Consider the following 22,938-nt stretch of genomic DNA (forward strand, 5'->3'; position numbering starts at 1 on the left):
CCTTCCAGTTGACCAGATACTGGAGTTTCCGTCTGGAAACACGAGAGTCCAAAATTTTCTCCACAACGTACTCCAACTCACCCTCAACCAACACCGGAGCAGGAGGCTCAACAGAAGGTACAACAGGTACCTCATACCTGCGCAATAACGACCGATGAAAAACGTTATGAATGGAAAAGGACGCAGGGAGGTCCAAACGGAAAGAAACAGGATTAAGAATCTCCAATATTCTATAAGGGCCGATGAACCGAGGTTTAAACTTAGGAGAAGAGACCCTCATAGGGACAAAACGAGAAGACAGCCACACTAAATCTCCAACACAAAGCCGAGAACCAACACGACGATGACGGTTGGCAAAACGCTGAGTCTTCTCCTGTGACAACTTCAAATTGTCCATAACCTGCCCCCAGATGTGATGCAATCTCTCCACCACCGCATCCACTCCAGGACAATCCGAGGATTCCACCTGACCGGAGGAAAATCGAGGGTGAAACCCCGAATTACAGAAAAACGGGGACACCAAGGTGGAAGAACTGGCCCGATTATTGAGGGCGAACTCTGCCAATGGCAAAAAAGCAACCCAATCATCCTGGTCAGCAGAGACAAAACACCTCAGATATGTCTCAAGGGTCTGATTAGTCCGCTCGGTCTGGCCATTAGTCTGAGGGTGAAAAGCAGATGAAAAAGACAAATCTATGCCCATCCTAGCACAGAATGCCCGCCAAAATCTAGACACAAATTGGGTACCTCTGTCAGAAACAATATTCTCAGGAATACCGTGCAATCGGACAACATTCTGAAAAAACAGAGGAACCAACTCAGAAGAAGAAGGCAACTTGGGCAGAGGAACCAAATGGACCATTTTAGAGAAACGGTCACAGACCACCCAGATGACAGACATCTTCTGGGAAACAGGCAGATTCACATCAGGCTGACGCAACACAGGGGCAGAGGCAAAACGGCGCTTAAGCTCCTGAAAGGCCTCTACAGCATGAGGGGACCAATTAGCAACATCAGCGCCTTGTCTGGTCAAATCAGTCAGTGGTTTAACGACATCCGAAAAACCAGCAATAAATCGGCGGTAAAAGTTGGCAAAGCCCAAAAATCTCTGAAGACCCTTAAGAGAGGAGGGCTGAGTCCAGTCACAAATAGCTTGCACCTTGACGGGATCCATCTCAATGGAAGAGGGAGAAAAAATATACCCCAAAAAGGAAATTTTCTGGACCCCAAAAACGCACTTAGACCCCTTCACACATAAAGAATTAGACCGCAGAACCTGAAAAACTCTCCTGACCTGCTGGACATGAGAGTCCCAGTCATCAGAAAAAATCAGAATATCATCCAGATATATTATCATAAATCTATCCAGAAAATCGCGGAAAATATCATGCATAAAAGACTGGAAAACTGAAGGGGCATTAGAAAGACCAAAAGGCATGACCAAATACTCAAAGTGGCCCTCGGGCGTATTAAATGCGGTCTTCCACTCATCCCCCTGCCTGATCCGCACCAAATTATACGCCCCACGAAGATCAATTTTAGAGAACCACTTAGCACCCTCTATACGAGCAAACAAATCAGTAAGCAATGGCAATGGGTATTGATACTTAACAGTGATCTTATTCAGAAGCCGATAATCAATACATGGTCTCAAAGAGCCGTCTTTTTTTGAGACAAAGAAAAACCCAGCTCCCAAGGGAGAAGAAGATGGACGAATATGTCCCTTTTCCAAAGACTCCTTTATATATTCCCGCATAGCAGCATGTTCCGGCACAGACAAATTAAACAAACGACCCTTTGGATATTTACAACCCGGTATCAAATCTATGGCACAATCGCACTCACGGTGCGGAGGTAACGACCCAAGCTTGGGTTCGTCAAAGACGTCTTGATAATCAGAGAGGAACTCAGGGACTTCAGAGGGAATGGACGACGAAATAGAAACCAAAGGTACGTCCCCATGAATACCCTTACATCCCCAGCTCAACACAGACATAGCTCTCCAGTCCAAGACTGGGTTGTGAGACTGCAACCATGGCAATCCCAGTACCAAATCGTCATGTAAATTATACAGCACCAGGAAACGAATAATCTCCTGGTGATCCGGATTGATACGCATGGTTACTTGTGTCCAGTATTGTGGTTTATTATTAGCCAATGGGGTGGAGTCAATCCCCTTCAGAGGAATAAGAGTCTCCAAAGGCTCTAAATCAAAACCACAACGATTGGCAAAGGACCAATCCATAAGACTCAGAGCGGCGCCAGAGTCAACATAGGCGTCCGTGGCAATGGATGACAAAGAGCAAATCAGGGTTACAGACAAAATAAACTTAGACTGAATGGTGCCAATGGAAACAGACTTATCAAGCTTCTTTGTACGCCTAGAGCATGCCGATATAACATGAGTAGAATCCCCACAATAGAAACACAATCCATTATTGTCAGGTGCACACAGAGCATACAGAGATTAGGAGGAGAGAGAGAAAAAAGACTGCAGCAAGGCAGACTGGAGGAAAAAAAAAAAAAAAAAATTCCAGCAGACTTCTTATAACTCTCCTTTCTCAACCTGGGTCTTTAACACTTTATGGGCCGGTCAAACTGTCATGATCTCTGCAGGCAGAGATCATAGCAAGCCTATAGAGGGACAAGCTCTCGGAAGATGGAACTATACTGACCATGAACTAAGCCTGCCGCGCAACTAGAAATAGCCAGGTAGCATTTCCTATTAATCGCTAGATGCCCAGCTCTGGCCTAAGACCTAAATAGCTAGCAGAGGGAAATATAAGACCTGGCTCACCTCTAGAGAAATATTCCAAAGAAGACAGTAGCCCCCCACATATAATGACGGTGAGTTCAGATGAAACAACAAACGCAGCAGGAAAATAGTCTTAGCAAATTTGAGGTCCGCTTACTAGATAGCAGAAGACAGATAGTATACTTTCATGGTCAGCAGAAAAATACTAACAAAACACCATCCAGAGATTACCTTAAACTCTGGCATTAACTCATAACGCCAGAGTAGCAATCCCTGATCGACGAGAGCTTTCCAGACACAGTAACAAAACTTCAGCTGCGAACTGGAACAAATAGGCAAAACAAAACATGGACAAAAGTCCAACTTATCAGTAGTTGTCTAGAAGCAGGAACAAGCACTGAGAGGCATCAGATAACATTGTTGACCGGCAAGAAACCACCAGAGAAATGAGCTTAAATAGCGACACCCACTACTGATGGAATCAGGTGAAACAGGAAAGAGGATGACAAGTCCAATTCCACAAGCGGCCACCGGGGGAGCCCAGAATCCAAATTCACAACACCCCTGGCTAAAAACATCTGCCCCCAGCCACCCCAGAAAAGGCACATCTGGAAGATGCCCCTATTCTGGCACCTGGCCACTCTCTTCCCACTCCCATGTAGCGGTGGGATATGGGGTAATGAAGGGTTAATGTCACCTTGCTATTGTAAGGTGACATTAAGCCAGGTTAATAACGGAGAGGCGTCAATTATGACACCTATCCATTATTAATCCAATAGTACGAAATGGTTAATAAAACACACACACATTATTACAAAGTACTTTAATGAAATAAAGACACAGGGTGTTGTAATAATTTATTAGACTCTTAATCCACCTGAAGACCCTCGTTCTGTAAAAAAGGAAAAATAAAAAAAAAACAATATCCCATACCTTCCGTCGTTCACGTCACGTCTCACGATGTAAATCCATCTGAAGGGGTTAAATCATTTTACACCCAGGAGCTCTGCTAATGCAGTCGCTCCTGTCTGTAAAACTTGGTGAATGAATGGAATGCAGGGGAATGTCCTGTAGTCACCTTGAGCATAAGGATGAATGACCTCGGGGAGATCAAAACATCCAACACCGCGGAGACACCATCACGTGTTTCTCAACACAGTGATCCAGAACACTGCCCCCATCCCTTATGGGAAATATGCAAATGCATGTAGAAAAACTGCGGAGACACCATCACGTGTTTCCCATAAGGGATGGGGGCAGTGTTCTGGATCACTGTGTTGAGAAACACGTGATGGTGTCTCCGCGGTGTTGGATGTTTTGATCTCCCCGAGGTCATTCATCCTTATGTTCATAGCCTTTTCACTAGGCACTGCTCCTAATAGCCAGTTTCCTACTCCACACTGATGCGGGGCAAATACCCCGAAACAGCTGTCTGTGGATGGATACCATGTTTTGGCATAGGTGGTTTTCCTTTATTGGATGCTGCCCTTCCTGTGGTTGTTCCTTCCCGGTGAAAGACCTGGCTATTCATTGCTTGCGTTGAGAAACACGTGATGGTGTCTCTGCAGCTTTTCTACCTGTAGTTACCTTGAGTCGCGGTGATGCGCCCTCTGCTGGATGTCCTCATATGAACTCGAGCCTGGGAATTTTTCCCACGCTCGAGTTCATATGAGGACATCCAGCAGAGGGCGCATCACTGCAACTCAAGGTAACTACAGGACATTCCCCTGCTTTCCATTCATTCCCCGGGGTTTTACAGCCACGAGCACTGCATTAGCAGAGCTCCTGGGTGTAAAATGATTTAACCCCTTCAGATGGATTTACATTGTGGGACGTGACCTGAACAACGGAAGGTATGGGATATTGTTGTTTTTTTTATTTTTCCTTTTTTACAGAACGAGGGTCTTCAGGTGGATTAAGAGTCTAATAAAATATTACAACACCCTGTGTCTTTATTTCATTAAAGTACTTTGTAATAATGTGTGTGTGTTTTATTAACCATTTCGTACTATTGGATTAATAATAGATAGGTGTCATAATTGACGCCTCTCCATTATTAATCTGGCTTAATGTCACCTTACAATAGCAAGGTGACATTAACCCTTCATTACCCCATATCCCACCGCTACACGGGAGTGGGAAGAGAGTGGCCAAGTGCCAGAATAGGCGCATCTTCCAGATGTGCCTTTTCTGGGGTGGCTGGGGGCAGATGTTTTTAGCCAGGGGGGTCCTATAACCATGGTCCCTCTCTAGGCTATTAATATCTGCCCTCAGTCACTGGCTTTACCACTCTGGCGGAGAAAATTGCGCGGGAGCCCACGCCAATTTTTTCCGCGATTTAACCCTTTAATTTAATAGCTAGATCGCCCAAATTTTGCACATACACACTACTAACATTAGTAGTGTGGAATATGCAAAAAAAAAAAGGGATATGAGATGGTTTACTGTATGTAAACCATGTCTCATATCCTGTCGGGTTTGGGAAGGAGATAGCAAAAGCCGGCAATTGAATTACCGGCTTTTAAGCTATCTTTTGCTGAATTAAATATAAATACAGTGTATATATATATATATATATATATATATATATATATATATATATATATATATATATATACATATATACTGTATATATGTTTTAACGAACATTTGAGCCCATAAATCCATTAGGTGTCGGTTTTGCAAGCCTGCGAGAAAATCTCGCAGTACGGATGCCATACGGATTACATACAGAGGATGCCATGCGCAAAATACGCTGCCACACCCTGACACACCCTGCCTACGGATGACATACGGATCACTATTTTGGGAACATTTCTGCGTATTACGGCCGTAAAAAACGGACCGTATTTTCATACGCTGAGTGTGACGCCGGCCTTATATCGCACAAAATAGTTAACAAATAACATTTCCCACATGTCTACTTTACATGAGCCCAATTTTTAAAACATTTTTTTTTCCTTCAGAAAATACAATGGTTAAAAGTTGTCAGCAATTTCTCATTTTTCCAACAAAATTTACAAAACCATTTTTTTAGGGGGCACCTCACATTTGAAATGACTTTGAGGGGTCTATTTGACAGAAAATACTCAAAAGTGACACCATTCTAAAAACTGCACCCCTCAAGGTGTGCAAAACCACATTCAAGAAGTTTATTAACCCTTCAGAGTCCCCTTCCGCTGGTGGTAACATTTTCTGCCAATATGTATTAGCATACCGGGTGCTATACACTTTGTAAATATAAATTAGCAAGAATACTGCATAAAATAACTGCAGACTTTTGAGACAGATTACGGATAAAACCTTTTATACCCTTTGTATAAACTTTATTTTAATTAATCGAAATAAAACTTAAATTTTATGGTCTTCTAGTGAGGGTTTATTTGGGGTTCTCCCCAATTTGGAAATTATTTTCACAAGGGTAACAGGAAATTTGTTGGGCAAGTTCACGTGACTACGTTGATACCACATATGTAGGCGAATGCTACTATTGAGGCACAGAGCAAGCTTAGAAGGGAAGAGGCGCCATATTGGAGTTCAGATTTTGCTGGGATGTTTGCGGGTGCTATGTCACATTGGCAGAGCCCCTGGGGTGCCAGAACAGCAGAAACCCCCATAAGTGATGTCATTTTACAAACTACACTCCCCAATTAATTCATCATGGGCGGCACTGCAGCCTTGCAGCGCTGGAGTCCTGGGTTCAAACCCCACTAAGGACAACATCTGCAAAGAGTTTGTATGTTCTCTGTGGGTTTCCTCCGGGCACTCCGGTTTCCTCCCACATTCCAAAGACATACTGATAGGGAATTTAGATTGTGAGCCCCATCGGGGACAGTGATGATAATGTGTGGAATCTGTAAAGCGCTGCGGAATATGTTAGCGCTATATAAAAATAAAGATTATTAAGATTATTATCTAGGGGTGCAATAAGCATGTTGACAAGACATAAGCCTCACAGAAATTTATACCGTTGGGCGTGAAGAAAGAATAATTACATTTTTACTGCTAAAACGTTGTTTTAGCCCCAGGCTAATAGGAAAAAATTGACCTCAGTTTGTTGTGCAATTTCTCCTGAGTGCGCCAATACCCTACATGTAATCGGGAACTAGTTTTGCAGCACAGTAGAAAGCTCAGAAGGGAAGAAATCCATATTATAGTGAAGATTTTGCTCTTATGGTTTTTGGGTGCCATGATCCACTGGAAGAGCCCCCCATAAGTGACCCCATTTTACAAACTACACCTCTCAATTCATCTAGGAGTGCAGTGATCATATTTTAGATCATTGGACAGCAATGAAAAAATGATTCTATTTTTACCACATAAATTTACCACATAAATTGGGCAGCATGGTGGCTCAGTGGTTAGCACTGCAGCCCTGCAGTGCTGGGGTCCTGGATTCAAATCCCACCAAGGACAACATCTGCAAGGAGTTTGTATGTTCTCCCTGTGTTTGTGTGGGTTTCCTCCTGGTTCTCCGGTTTCCTCCCACATTCCAAAGACATACTGATAGGGATTCTAGATTGTGAGCCCCATCGGGGACAGTGATGATAATGTGTGCAAAAACTGTAAAGCGCTGCAGAATATGTTAGCGCTATATAAAAATAAAGATTATTATTTTGTTTTGGCAAAATATTTTACATTTTCACATGGGGAATTTGTAAAAATGGCACCATAATTTGTCCCACAATTTTTACTGCATGTGGCAATACCCCATATGTGGTTGTACAGTACAGCTTAGCCACACAGAGACTCTGGAGGAACGGAGAGCTATTTGTCTCCTGCAGCACAGATTTTCCTAGAATAGTTTGAGGACTCCATATACAGAGCCCCTAAACGCTAGAAGATCAGAACCCCCCTCAAGTGACCCCATTTTGCAAATTATACCCCTCTGGGAATTTATCTACAGGTGTAGTGATGATTTGACTCCAGGATTTCCAGAAACAAGCAGCAGTGGATGATGCTTAGGCCGGGGTCACACTAGACCGTAATACGGACGAGTGCTATGCGATAAAAAAATCGCATAGCACTCGGCCCAATGTTAATCTATGGTTCAGCTCCCATCATCCGATATTTTCTCCACCGTATTTCGGATCCGAGGGAACTCGCAGCAGGCTGCGATTGTCAGCGTATCTCGGCCGAGACTCGCCAATGCAAGTCTATGGGTGCGAGAAAAAATCGGATTACACACGGACCATGCGTGTGCATTGCGAGAAATACGCAGCGGTGTTCTATAGAAAAGCCGGTAATTCAATTGCCGGCTTTGCATTTCTCCTTCACAAACCCGACAGGATATGAGACATGGTTTACATACAGTAAACCATCTCATATCCCCCTTTTTTTTGCATATTCCACACTACTAATGTTAGTAGTGTGTATGTGCAAAATTTCAGCGCTGTAGCTGCTAAAATAAAGGGTTAAATGGCGGAAAAAATTGGCGTGGGCTCCCGCGCAATTTTCTCCGCCAGAATGGTAAAGCCAGTGACTGAGGGCAGATATTAATAGCCAGGAGAGGGTCCATGGTTATTGGCCCCCCCCGTGGCTACAAACATCTGCCCCCAGCCACCCCAGAAAAGGCACATCTGGAAGATGCGCCTATTCTGGCACTTGGCCACTCTCTTCCCACTCCCTGTAGCGGTGGGATATGGGGTAATGAAGGGTTAATGTCACCTTGCTATTGGAAGGTGACATTAAGCCAGATTAATAATGGAGAGGCGTCAATTATGACACCTATCCATTATTAATCCAATTGTTGGAAAGGGTTAAAAAACACACACACACGATTTAAAAGTAGTTTAATGAAATAAACACAGCGGTTGTTGTAATAATTTATTGTTCTCTCAATCCATCAGGAACTCCCTCGCTTGGCAAAATAATAAACGCACAAGATACATACCTTCTGGTGAACCGTCTCGTCCCACGAAGTAAATCCATCTGAAGGGGTTAACTAATATTACAGGCACGAGCTGCGATAAACCACTCGCTCGTACCTGTAATCCCCGGGTGCTGAAAGGAAAGCAGGATCTGTACTGACATTGAGTCGCGGTGAGGCGCCCTCTGGTGGATGTTCTCATGAACTGCAGCCTGGGAACTTTTTCCCACGCTCCAGGTCATATGAGGACATCCACCAGGGGGCGCATCACCGCGACTGAAGGAAATGTAGGTCAATGACCTACATTTCATTCATTCGCCGGGGAATTACAAGCACGAGCACCGCTGCATTTAGCAGGGCTCCTGCCTGTAATATTAGTTAACCCCTTCAGATGGATTTACTTCGTGGGACGAGACGGTTCACCAGAAGGTATGTATCTTGTGCGTTTATTATTTTGCCAAGCGAGGGTGTTCCTGATGGATTGAGAGAACAATAAATTATTACAACAACCGCTGTGTTTATTTCATTAAACTACTTTTAAATCATGTGTGTGTGTGTGTGTTTTAACCATTTCCAACAATTGGATTAATAATGGATAGGTGTCATAATTGACGCCTCTCCATTATTAATCTGGCTTAATGTCACCTTCCAATAGCAAGGTGGCATTAACCCTTCATTACCCCATATCCCACCGCTACACGGGAGTGGGAAGAGAGAGGCCAAGTGCCAGAATAGGCGCATCTTCCAGATGTGCCTTTGCTGGGGTGGCTGGGGGCAGATGTTTTTAGCCACGGGGGGCCAATAACCATGGACCCTCTCCTGGCTATTAATATCTGCCCTCAGTCACTGGCTTTACCACTCTGGCGGAGAAAATTGCGCGGGAGCCCACGCCAATTTTTTCCGCCATTTAACCCTTTATTTTAGCAGCTACAGCGGCCAAATTTTGCACATACACACTACTAACAGTAGTAGTGTGGAATATGCAAAAAAAAAAGGGGATATGAGATGGTTTACTGTATGTAAACCATGTCTCATATCATGTCGTGTTTGTGAAGGAGAAATGCAAAGCCGGCAATTGAATTACCGGCTTTTCACAGATATCGCGCTGAATTAAATATAAATACAGAATATATATATATGTGTCTCAATGACATATATATATATATATATACACTCACCGGCCACTTTATTAGGTACACCATGCTAGTAACGGGTTGGACCCCCTTTTGCCTTCAGAACTGCCTCAATTCTTCGTGGCATAGATTCAACAAGGTGCTGGAAGCATTCCTCAGAGATTTTGGTCCATATTGACATGATGGCATCACACAGTTGCCGCAGATTTGTCAGCTGCACATCCCAAAGATGCTCCATACAAGGCAGGATGGATCCATGCTTTCATGTTGTTTACGCCAAATTCTGACCCTACCATCCGAATGTCGCAGCAGAAATCGAGACTCATCAGACCAAGCAACGTTTTTCCAATCTTCTACTGTCCAATTTCGATGAGCTTGTACAAATTGTAGCCTCAGTTTCCTGTTCTTAGCTGAAAGGAGTGGTACCCGGTGTGGTCTTCTGCTGCTGTAGCCCATCTGCCTCAAAGTTCGACGCACTGTGCGTTCAGAGATGCTCTTAGGCCTACCTTGGTTGTAACGGGTGGCGATTTGAGTCACTGTTGCCTTTCTATCAGCTCGAACCAGTCTGCCCATTCTCCTCTGACCTCTGGCATCAACAAGGCATTTCCGCCCACAGAACTGCCGCTCACTGGATTTTTTTTCTTTTTCGGACCATTCTCTGTAAACCCTAGAGATGGTTGTGCGTGAAAATCCCAGTAGATCAGCAGTTTCTGAAATACTCAGACCAGCCCTTCTGGCACCAACAACCATGCCACGTTCAAAGGCACTCAAATCACCTTTCTTCCCCATACTGATGCTCGGTTTGAACTGCAGGAGATTGTCTTGACCATGTATACATGCCTAAATGCACTGAGTTGCCGCCATGTGATTGGCTGATTAGAAATTAAGTGTTAACAAGAAGTTGGACAGGTGTACCTAATAAAGTGGCCAGTGAGTGTATATATATATATATATATATATATACAGTGGTGCAAAAAAGTATTTAGTCAGACAGCAATAGTGCAAGTTCCACCACTTAAAAAGATGAGAGGCGTCTGTAATTTACATCATAGGTAGACCTCAACTATGGGAGACAAACTGAGAAAAAAAAATCCAGAAAATCACCTTGTCTGTTTTTTTATCATTTTATTTGCATATTATGGTGGAAAATAAGTATTTGGTCAGAAACAAAATTTCATCTCAATACTTTGTAATATATCCTTTGTTGGCAATGACAGAGGTCAAACGTTTTCTGTAAGTCTTCACAAGGTTGCCACACACTGTTGTTGGTATGTTGGCCCATTCCTCCATGCAGATCTCCTCTAGAGCAGTGATGTTTTTGGCTTTTCGCTTGGCAACACGGACTTTCAACTCCCTCCAAAGGTTTTCTATAGGGTTGAGATCTGGAGACTGGCTAGGCCACTCCAGGACCTTGAAATGCTTCTTACGAAGCCACTCCTTTGTTGCCCTGGCGGTGTGCTTTGGATCATTGTCATGTTGAAAGACCCAGCCACGTTTCATCTTCAATGCCCTTGCTGATGGAAGGAGGTTTGCACTCAAAATCTCACGATACATGGCCCAATTCATTCTTTCATGTACCCGGATCAGTCGTCCTGGCCCTTTTGCAGAGAAACAGCCCCAAAGCATGATGTTTCCACCACCATGCTTTACAGTAGGTATGGTGTTTGATGGATGCAACTCAGTATTCTTTTTCCTCCAAACACGACAAGTTGTGTTTCTACCAAACAGTTCCAGTTTGGTTTCATCAGACCATAGGACATTCTCCCAAAACTCCTCTGGATCATCCAAATGCTCTCTAGCAAACTTAAGACGGGCCCGGACATGTACTGGCTTAAGCAGTGGGACACGTCTGGCACTGCAGGATCTGAGTCCATGGTGGCGTAGTGTGTTACTTATGGTAGGCCTTGTTACATTGGTCCCAGCTCTCTGCAGTTCATTCACTAGGTCCCCCCGCGTGGTTCTGGGATTTTTGCTCACCGTTCTTGTGATCATTCTGACCCCACGGGGTGGGATTTTGCGTGGAGCCCCAGATCGAGGGAGATTATCAGTGGTCTTGAATGTCTTCCATTTTCTAATTATTGCTCCCACTGTTGATTTCTTCACTCCAAGCTGGTTGGCTATTGCAGATTCAGTCTTCCCAGCCTGGTGCAGGGCTACAATTTTGATTCTGGTGTCCTTTGACAGCTCTTTGGTCTTCACCATAGTGGAGTTTGGAGTCAGACTGTTTGAGGGTGTGCACAGGTGTATTTTTAAACTGATAACAAGTTTAAACAGGTGCCATTACTACAGGTAATGAGTGGAGGAAAGAGGAGACTCTTAAAGAAGAAGTTACAGGTCTGTGAGAGCCAGAAATCTTGATTGTTTGTTTCTGACCAAATACTTATTTTCCACCATAATATGCAAATAAAATGATAAAAAAACAGACAATGTGATTTTCTGGATTTTTTTTTCACAGTTTGTCTCCCATAGTTGAGGTCTACCTATGATGTAAATTACAGACGCCTCTCATCTTTTTAAGTGGTGGAACTTGCACTATTGCTGAATGACTAAATACTTTTTTGCCCCACTGTATATATATATATATATATATATACTGTATATATGTTTTCCCGAACATTTGAGCACATAAATCCATTAGATGTCGGTTTTGCAAGCTTGCGAGAAAATCTCGGCATACGGATGCCATACGGATGACACACGGATGTCACACGGATCATTTGATGCGAGGAAATCGCATCCTCGCACTGCACATGGATCACTGTTTTTGAAACATTTGTGCGATTCTCGGCCGTGAAAAACGGACCGTTTTTTTATACGTTAAGTGTGTCCCCGGCCTTAGTGAAAATTGCAAATCCGCTATTGTAGTGCCCAGTACATTGTAGTGCCCAGTACGTTATGCCAACTCGTGCTTCTGGAGATATACATTTTTAAATTAGGTAGACTCTCTACAGCAATGCCAAACGTGAGCACTAAATGTGGTTTAGGCACACAGGCTCAGAACGGAGGTGGGGCATTTGGGTTTGGGAGCGCAGAATTCACTGGATTTCTTTTGGCAGGCGATTAGCCATAACATTTTTCCTGAGCCTTTGTACTACTAGTAACGTGGAAGCCCCTATGTTTCTGTTAACAGATGACGGACCTGAGTGGGGACTCGCTTATTTTGTCGATTGATTTGAAGCTTTTATTGGGAACATTTTACATAAAATTTAGGATCACATTTATCTGGTTCTCTATAGAGAGCACTTACTCTGGTGTTTCCATCTAAATCTCTGAGTGATGTGACAGATTACCGTAAATTCCCGAGGTATCCATTCACTATAATGAGGTAGCAGAGTTACTCTGGATTCCATCTGGCCTCTGTTCAGCGGTGTCTTACTTCTCAGAGGTGCTCAAAACTGTGGGGGACCACGCTTTAATGCAATCCTAAAAAGACGGACACCGCTGGTTCACAGATCAGACGGCGTCCACAGTGCCTCCATCTTCTGCCAGAGGTTCCGTCTGAATCCCGTATTTCACAGATTTTCACAGAAACCCAGGTGTAAGCCCTTCAGAGCAGAGTGAAGGATAAATGTGCTTCGAGCCTTACTGCGATCTTTGGGAGGCAGAATGAACAAATCAGTAGTAGGTCAAGAATTGGTTTTATTTATTTTTTATGCCGTTCCTCGTGTGGTATAAGTGATTAGGCAACTTTATTCTTCGGGCAGGTGCAATTACAGCAATACCAGACATATAGCAGCTTTTTTATGTTTGGCTAATGTCACACACTTAAAGACTTTTTTTTGCAAAAACTATTTTAAGAGCTATAATTTTCCAGATTTCTACCTATAAAGTCATGTGAGGGTTTGTCATTTGCAGGATGAGTTGTCGTTTTTATAGGTACCATTTTCAGACACATTACATTTTTTTATTGCTGTCTATTCCAATTTTTGGGAGGCAGAATGAAAAAAAAGCAGGAATTCAGAAATTTGTTAGGGATTATTTTTTATGCCATTCTCCATGTGGTAAAATTAATAAGGCAGCTTTATTCTTCGGATCAGTACGATTACAGCGATGCCACAATTATGACATTTTTTATGCTTTGGCGCTTTTACACAACAAAAAATATTTAAAAGTAGAAAAAATATTTTTGCATCGCTGTATTCCGAGAACTATAACTTTTAAATTTTTGCACTGATGGAGCTGTCCGGCTGCTTTTGTTTTGTGGTACAAGATGACATTTTTAGAGATACCATTTTTTATTTACCGTACATTAGTCTTTTTGATCTCATTTTATTCCTCTTTTTTTCCAGCGGTATGATAAAAAAAAACATAGTTTGCCATATTTTATTTAAACCCATTTACTGAATAGGTTAACTATTGTGACAGTTTTATAGATCGGGTCATTCCAGATGCATGTGTACGTTTTTGTTTTGTTTTTACCTTAAAATGTGTATTTATTAGTGTAAGTTTTTCTTATTATTATTTTCTATATTTTTTTTTTTTTTTTTTTTTTTTTTTTAGATTTTTACAATTTTTTTAATTTTCCTTCAACTTTTTTACTTAGACAAATCCCTGGGCTCGGATGACATACACCCCCGAGTACTGAAGTAATTACCGAGATTTCAGCACTTTTTTTGTCTAGAAAGCCAGCGGGGGAGGGGAGCGGCAGAGTAGCAGCAGGAGCCAGCGGCTGTGACATCATACTCACCCTCCTCAAGCGGTCGTTGCATGTCCCTGCATCTCTGTTGTCCCGGTGTGGCAGCTCTTCCTGTGCTCAGCGGTCACGTGGTACCGCTCATTAAGGTACTGAGCGGTACCACATAACCACTCAGCACAGAAAGAGCTGCCAAGCCAGGACATTAGAGATGTAGGGACGTGCAACAACCGCGTGAGGAGGACAGGGGAGGATGCCGAGCCATGCATACAAGGGGGAGGACAGGGAGAACGCCGAGCTATGCATTCAAGGAGGAGGACGGGGAAGGATGCCATGCATACAACTAGGAGACCGGGGAAGCCACACATAGCAGGACAGGGATGAGGGGACAATACATACCTGGCTTATACTCGAGTCAATAAGCTTACCCACTTTTCCGTGGCAAAATTAGGTGCCTTGGCCTATACTTGTGTTGGCTTATACTCGAGTATATACGGTAACTAGGGTTGAGCGACTTATTTTTATAGGATCGGGTCGGGTTTCACGAAACCCGACTTTCTCAAAAGTCGGGTCGAGTGAAATCGGCCGATCCTATAAAAAAGTCGGGGTCGGGGTCGGCCGAAACGCGAAACCCAATGCAGTGCAATGGGATACTATGGTTCCCTGGGTCTGAAGGAGAGGAAACTCTCCTTCAGGCCCTGAGATCCATATTTAAGTGTAAAATAAAGAATTTAAATAAAAAATATTGATATACTCACCTATCCGACGCGCCCTGGTAGTAATTGGCATCTTCCGTTCCTAAGAATGGCGCTTGAAAGACCTTTCGATGACGTCACAGCTTGTGATTGGTCGCGGCGGCCCACGTGACCGCTCAGCGACCAATCACAACAAGCCGTGACGTAATTCTCAGGTCCTAAATTCCTCATTCTAGGAATTTAGGCCATGAGAATTACGTCACGGCTTGTGATTGGTCGCTGAGCGGTCACATGGGCCGCCGCGACCAATCACAAGCCGTGACGTCATCGAAAGGTCCTTCACGCGCTCATTCTTAAGAAGGAAGGCTGCCGGAAAGAAGCCGAGGGTGAGTATATTCCTATTAGGTATATACTCACCCTCGGACGCACCCTGCTTCTTTCCGGCAGCCTTCCTTCTTAAGAATCAGCGCGTGAAGGACCTTTCGATGATGTCACGGCTTGTGATTGGTCGCGGCGGCCCACGTGACCGCTCAGCGACCAATCACAAGCCGTGACGTAATTCTCATGGCCTAAATTCCTAGAATGAGGAATTTAGGACCTGAGAATTACGTCACGGCTTGTTGTGATTGGTCGCTGAGCGGTCACGTGGGCCGCCGCGACCAATCACAAGCCGTGACGTCATCGAAAGGTCTTTCAAGCGCCATTCTTAGGAACGGAAGATGCCGGTTACCAGCGGCGATGTCCAGGCTGCGTCGGAGAGGTGAGCATATCAATATTTTTTATTTTAATTCTTTATTTTACACTTAAATGTGGATTCCGATACCGAGTTCCGATATCGCAAACATATCGGAACTCGGTATCGGAATTCCGATACCAGATTCAGAAGATCGCCGACCTCATGGCCGACCCCACACAGGGGTCGGGTCGGGTTTCATGAAACCCGACTTTGCCAAAAGTCGGCGACTTCTGAAAATGGCCGACCCGTTTCGCTCAACCCTAACGATAACTACCATAATAGATAGACCATTATTTTTAACCCCTTCACAACCTCCGCCGTACTAGTACTAGTACTAGTCCAATCACCTGCTTTGAGGCGGTGAGCCCGCATCAAAGCCGGGACATGTTCACCCGCCGCTATTAACTAGTTAAATGCCGGTGTCAAATGCTGACAGCGGCATTTAACTACCGCTTCCGGCCATCGGGCTGGAAATGAGCACATTGCCGACCCCATCACATGATCAGGGGTCAGCGATGCGTCGGCATAGCAACCAGAGGCCTCCTTGAGACCTCTGGTTGCTGATGCCGGCTTGCTGTGAGCGCCACCCTGTGGTCGGCGCTCATAGCCAGCCTGTAATTAAGCTACATAGGAGCGATCTGATGATCACTGCTATGTAGCAGAGCCGATCAGGCTATGCCAGCTTCTAGCCTCCCATGGAGGCTATTGAAGCATGGCAAAAGTATAAAAAAAAAAAGTTTAAAAAAATATGAAAAAAAATAAAAAAATATAAAAGTTTAAATCACCCCCCTTTCGCCCCATTCAAAATAAAACAATAAAAAAAATCAAACCTACAAATATTTGGTATCGCCAGGTTCAGAATCGCCCGTTCTATCAATAAAAAAAAAGCATTAACCTGATCGCTAAACAGCGTAGCGAGAAAAAAATTGGAAACGCCAGAATTACGTTTTTTTGGTCGCCGCGACATTGCATTAAAATGCAATTAAAAATAACGGGCGATCAAAAGAACGTATCTGTGCCAAAATGGTATCATTAAAAACGATACCTCGGCACGCAAAAAATAAGCCCTCACTTAACTCCAGATCACGAAAAATGGAGACGCTACGGGTATTGGAAAAAAAAATTTCTTTTTTTTTAGCAAAGTTTGGAATTTTTTTTACCACTTAGATAAAACGTAACCTAGACATGTTAGGTGTCTATGAACTCGTAATGACTTGGAGAATCATAGTGGCAGGTCAGCATTTAGTGAACCTAGCAAAAAAGCCAAACAAAAAGCAAGTGTGGGATTGCACTTTTTTGTAATTTCACCGCACTTGGAATTGTTTTCCCGTTTTCTAGTACACAACATGGTAAAACCAATGATGTCGTTCAAACTTGTCCAGGAAAAAATAAGCCCTCACATGGCCATATTGACGGAAAAATAAAAAGGTTATGGCTCTGGCAAGGAGGGGAGCGAAAAACGAAAGCGCAAAAACGGAAAAGGTCAAGGTCTTGAAGGGGTTAATATTTACAGATTCCATAATAACAAGGTATGTGCCATAGGATGGGTAGGTTTAACCTCTCCTGTGGGTAAAATCCTTAAGGATTCCCTAAGATATGCTATCCTGGAGTATCTCAATAAGAATAACTTCATGACCCAATATCAGCATGGTTTTATGAGAGATCAGTACTATCAGACTAAGCTGATCAGCTTCTATGAGGTGGTAATTTCAGACTGGAACAGGAAAACACAAAGGATATTGTCTATGTGGACACTTCAAAGGCATTTGATACGATAAACACAATAATAATACTAGCAGAAAAAATGTGTAACTGGGTTAACAATTGGCTCAGTGTCAAGAAACAAAGGGTGGTCATTAATGGAACACACTCGGATTGGGTCACAGCTAACAGTGGGGTACCACAGGGGTCAGTATTGGGCCCTCTTCTTTTTAACATATTCACTAATTATCCTGTATGGGGCTCACAGAGTAGAATTTAAATATTTGCATTTTACGCTAAACTCTACAGGGTAAGCAACACAGAGGTGGTTAATTTAACATTACAGAAGGATTTATGTAAGGCTAGGTTCACATTTGCAGTTGAGTCTGCAGCGTTTCGTATGCAATGGCAAATGCATGGCAAAATGCAGGCAAACATAACGCTGCGCTTTTTATCCGCATCAACTTGCGCATGATGGATAAAAAACACAACGTTTGCGCGCGTTCGCGTTGTTTATGTGCGTGTGTTTGTTATGAAAATTTTTTTCAAGAATTTCATTGACGCCCAATGGGTGTGGCTCACGGGATTTCTATATATAGAGCCTTGTGCAAACGCAAGCGAACGCATGTACTTGCGTTCCTATAGACTGTAATGCGTTGTTTTGACGCACTTCTTCCGCAAGCGTCCGCATGCGTATGGCGGCGGAAATTTGCCGCCAAAAAATTCTAACAAGGTGCGTCAGCCGCACACCGCGAAAATAAGCATGCACCTGCGTCTACAATCTTAAAGATAGGAAATCAAGACGCATGTGGATGTATGTGTCAGAAACACTGCGGACACAACCACAATTGTGAAACCGGCCTAAGCTGGAGGCTTGGGCTGAGAAATAGTAATTGAAGTTCAATGTACATAAATGTAAGGTTATGCACTTGGACAGAGGAAATAAAATGTATACATTATATAATGCATTGTAAAACACTGGGTACAACTGTCACTGTAAAAGACTTGAGTGTATGGGTGGACGGCAAACTTTAGTGGGCAGTGTCAGGCAGCTGCTGCCATTGCTAATAAAATGATGGGATGCATTAAAAGAGGCAGAGGTGCTCATTACAAGAACATAGTTTTGCCTAATGTGGCAACACATTAGAATACTGTACAATTTTAATCTCTTGTGTATAAGAAAGACATAGCTGAACTAGAGCTGGTGCAGAGAAGAGCGACCAAGGTTATTAGGGGAATGGGTGAACTGCAGAAGACAGGTTATACAACATGGGGTCGTTTGTAAATTGGAGGGTTTATATAAATATATGAAAGGACAGTACAGAGATATTTCTAAAGATCTTTTAACACCTGAGATATAATAATATTACAAGTTATAGGCACCAGATTCTATGAATGGACGTTGATCCAGGGAACTAGTCTGATTGCCGTATGTGGAGTCGAGAAGGATTTTTTTCCCCTGATATGGAGCTATTAGTGTCTGACTCGTGGGTGTTGCCTTCCTCTGGATCAACATGTTAGACTATAGGTTGAATTTGATGGACTTAATTCTACCTTTAACCTTAAAAACTATGAAACCTCATAGCATCTGATTTTTACTGCTACTTTGCCATTGTTAACGTGGGAAACTGTATTTGGGCTTGGAAATTGCATTCACTGACGATGCCTAAAAAAAATGACCTACAGTTGACAAAACATTCGGATTATTTTTTTTTATACACCTGTGTGAATTTAGGCTTTGTTGCCACAATGAGTTTTTGATGTTGGAAATTTTCTGCATGCTTTCTTGACATGTCGGACGCTGTTCACACTAGGGCGTCCGACAGACAGCGGTAATTCCTCATTCGTCCACTATATGCTCAGTGGCGCCGGCTAGGTTGATCCAGATTTTCCAGGGTTAATCTGGCTGGTACTTGGGTTGGAGGCTTAGTCACGCCCACTGCCTTTAAATAGTTTTGCTGGGCTTTGGGCATCGCCGATTATAGCTTGTGTCTTGTGCCTGGTGATCTTGGTTCAGAGTGGTGGTCTTGGAGAAGTAATATCGTATCTGGTGGTGTATTATCCTTTGTCATATTTCTCCTTCCTATATTTGTGCTTTGTTTTGCCCTGTGCACATTATATTGTCTTCCTTAGTGTGTGTGCGGCATGTTGCGTTTTTAGTTTTCCCTGTCTGTGCTTTCTGTAGGGGTTGGTGTGAGGTCTTATCACTGGGAGGTGGGTGGAGGTTTCAGCTTAGTTCTGAAGCAGGAATCAGGGAGAGGCCTGGCGGCCCAGACATGCACACCTTCAGTGTAAACTCTGGGAGAGGGACAGACAGGGTTTCCCTAGCCTGAGGGATATTGCAGGGGCCCGGGTAACCAGTTGTAGTCTACCCAGATTCCCCGTGACATTTCTGCACCTACTTGGGTTACTTGCAGTTTTCTAAATCCATATTTATCCCATTTGTCTCTTTGTGGTTTGTCATCTTTAAATAAATCTGTTTTGTTTTTGAAACTTCCTTGTATTTCATTTTGACAAAACTTTATTGATACAGTTATGCATGAATTACATGTGGTTTTTAATCCCTAAATTTTTGCATATAATGTAATTCTATGTGGAAAATCAGCACAAAAATGTCACAAGACCGCAAGAAAAAGTGCATGTTGTTCTCAAACACACCGCTGGTCAGATTACAGCAAAATAGAATGGGCCAGCACACCAGTGCAATGGGTAGTTGACGCTATATTGAACAAAAAGGTGTAAATCAATCCCAACGCGACAAGATGTACCCAGTCAGGATAATCCCTAACTCTTGGATTACTGCTTGTTAAGTGCTAACAGGCCTCAAAGCAGGCAGGGGCAGAGCAGGACCCAGACCGGACTGCTTCACACCAGCCTGAGGAAAGCTAATAGATGAGAAGCATAGCCCAAAAGGCAAGGAGGGGTCATGCCCAAAGTACAAGGAACTAAAGCAAAACCAAAAAATTGACCACCACATTATGTTGCAGTAGGATGCCTTTTATGCTTTTTTTGGTAAAAAAAATAGTGACAATGAAGTAGTATGTTATTTTCATGTACTATTACTACTTATTTATTTGCCGCAGGGTATTTGCTCAATGTTTTTACCCTATGTTCTGCCTGTTATTGGCCACAGCGTGAATGTGCGCCTACACATTGCACTAATACCAACAGTTGTGCCAGCCCATTTTTTCGGTTTTCCTTGTTTCCTTGTGTCCCTAATACTTTGCACATATTGGGGTGTGAATCCCCCTTTTTGGGCTGTGCGACTTGTATATATAATTCTGCATGGACAGATGTAACACAGTCAGGTCTACGTCCTACTCTACCCCTGCCTATTTTGAGGCCGGCTGGTACATAGCCAGGCGAAATAAGAGTTAGGTACCATCCTGATTGGGTACACATTGTTGCGGTGGAATGACTTTGGTTGCTTTTTTTTAATCAAAATAGTGATAATATTGATATTTTCTTTTATTTAAATAATTAAAAAAATCAGAGTGGGGACCCCTCTATTCTTGATAACCAGCCTTGCTGAAGCTGACAGCTGAGAGTTGCAGCTCCCAGCTGTCAGTTTTGCCTGGCTGGTTATCAAAAATGCAGGGAAACTCACACCTTTTTTATTTATTTATTTAAAGCGCAGGTGCCAGCTTATGAATACTCCCATCAGCGCCCATGCTCTCGCTGTTATTAGCGGCAGCAGGCTGATGGGAATAGTAGTCTCATCAGCTAATGCCAGTGACCCAAGGTAAAGTTTTTAAATCCGATCATAGCTGTGGACTCACGCTGTCATTTAACCATATGCTTATGCAGTACTTTACATATGGCGTATTTCTAAATTCAGCTGAAATTGTGGGACAAATTTTGGTTCCATTTTTACCCATTTCCCAGTGTAAAAAATGTAAAATCTGTGACGAAAACAACATTTTTGGTAGTAAAAATAATTTTCTTTTTTTTTGTCGCCCAATGGTTTAAAATTCTGTGACACACCTGTGGTGTCAATATGAATACTGCACTCCTAGATGAATTCATTAAGAGATGTAGTTTGTAAAATGGGGTCTGTTATGGGGGTTCGGTTGTTCTGGCACCTCAGGGGCAGTGCCCATGTAACATGGCACCCTCAAACCAGTCCAGCAAAAACTGAACTCCAATATGGCGCTTCTTCCCTTCTGAGCTTTGCACTGGGCCTCAAAAGTAGTTTTAAACCACATATGGGGTATCGGCATACTCAGAGGAAATTGCACAACACATTTTGGGGTGCATTTTCTCCTGCTATCCTTGTGAAAATAAAAAAATTGGGGCTAAAATAACATTAATATGGAAAAAAATGTCATTTTTTTTATTTTCACTGCTCTATGTTATAAATGTTTGTGAAGCAGCTGAGGGTTCAAGGTGCTCACCACATATGTAGATACATTTCTTGAGAAGAGAACCAATGAAATTCCTCATAAGATAATATACCGATCCCTTTGTGTATGACCAAATCTTACACCAATAGAGAAAAGACAAGGAGTAGAATCAAAAATATATAAAAATAGAAAATAGTTTTTAATTTAAAAAAAATACACAATTTATCAAAAATATAAGAAATATGATAACCTGGAGCACAAAAACAGAAAGCTAAAAAGCAGGTATAGACCCCAGGGAAGAGGACCAGACATATCATATATTTCAAAAAATCTAATAATGTATGATATAACAGATATCTGGTACAGATCCCAGTGTCTGTATGACACAATATATATTGGTGCAGGTGTTGCATCAAAATATCTTAATGTGCTACATCAAGACCTAAGAGGGCAATAAGACACCGATTCATAATGATATACACTCACCGGCCACTTTATTAGGTACACCTGTCCAACTTCTTGTTAACACTTAATTTCTAATCAGCCAATCACATGGCGGCAACTCAGTGCATTTAGGCATGTAGACATGGTCAAGACAATCTCCTGCAGTTCAAACCGAGCATCAGTATGGGGAAGAAAGGTGATTTGAGTGCCTTTGAACGTGGCATGGTTGTTGGTGCCAGAAGGGCTGGTCTGAGTATTTCAGAAACTGCTGATCTACTGGGATTTTCACGCACAACCATCTCTAGGGTTTACAGAGAATGGTCCGAAAAAGAAAAAAAATCCAGTGAGCGGCAGTTCTGTGGGCGGAAATGCCTTGTTGATGCCAGAGGTCAGAGGAGAATGGGCAGACTGGTTCGAGCTGATAGAAAGGCAACAGTGACTCAAATCGCCACCCGTTACAACCAAGGTAGGCCTAAGAGCATCTCTGAACGCACAGTGCATCGAACTTTGAGGCAGATGGGCTACAGCAGCAGAAGACCACACCGGGTACCACTCCTTTCAGCTAAGAACAGGAAACTGAGGCTACAATTTGTACAAGCTCATCGAAATTGGACAGTAGAAGATTGGAA

The sequence above is a fragment of the Ranitomeya variabilis genome, chromosome 1 (genome assembly GCF_051348905.1).
Source record: "Ranitomeya variabilis isolate aRanVar5 chromosome 1, aRanVar5.hap1, whole genome shotgun sequence".
Lineage (NCBI taxonomy): Eukaryota > Metazoa > Chordata > Amphibia > Anura > Dendrobatidae > Ranitomeya > Ranitomeya variabilis.